Source organism: Penaeus monodon, chromosome 34, assembly GCF_015228065.2.
Source record: "Penaeus monodon isolate SGIC_2016 chromosome 34, NSTDA_Pmon_1, whole genome shotgun sequence".
Classification (NCBI taxonomy): domain Eukaryota; kingdom Metazoa; phylum Arthropoda; class Malacostraca; order Decapoda; family Penaeidae; genus Penaeus; species Penaeus monodon.
This window is the reverse complement of record NC_051419.1, coordinates 9025347-9025945: the sequence shown is the minus strand read 5'-3', so window position 1 is coordinate 9025945 and position 599 is coordinate 9025347. Positions and strand designations below refer to the sequence as shown.

General features: G+C 39.2%; 1 protein-coding gene across 1 annotated transcript in view; it reads right to left on the bottom strand.

Annotated features, from left to right (window-relative positions):
• The window catches only part of LOC119594807 (basement membrane-specific heparan sulfate proteoglycan core protein-like), a gene marked incomplete at its 5' end in the record, with an annotated part of 219836 nt that overhangs the window by 162716 nt on the left and 56521 nt on the right, over positions 1-599 (bottom strand).

Genomic DNA, 599 nt, shown 5'->3' with positions numbered 1-599 from the left:
CAGAAAGTGGCAATCGACCACAGTCATGCAACTATTCTCTCTATGCAATTTATTTTGAGAGAAGGGACACCAACCCTTCCGCATTCCGCCAGCAAACCCAAAAATAAACATCTGACATAACAAAAATCAGAATCTGACAAATATGCCTTAATGCATAAACTGGCAGCCTTCTCTCTTTGATATGACGGAAATCAGTGTGAAATCTCAAGGAATTTCGTACTGAGAGATTGGCATACTAATTCGTATAAATTTCGTGTTCTCTGCATCGAAGCTAATGAAGGCACGAATAATGAAATCTACAGGAAATTCCCACAACAAATTAACATTCTCCATTTAAACTTACAATGGGTGTCATTGTCTTAATCGTAACGTCATTTCTCTTATATTTTTTTCGGGGTTCAGCAGTTGACAGCAACGGGATTAAAATAGCTATTCTATCCCCGAAACCTAAACAACTCCAGCCATTATTTAGCTGTTTTACGAGCCTGACGCCGATGTAACACACACATCTTCACTAAACCTGTACGTGACCTAAACACCACACAAGTTTATCCTCATAAAGACTGAAATGGCGCGGAATCAGGTTAGGTTAGCTTAGT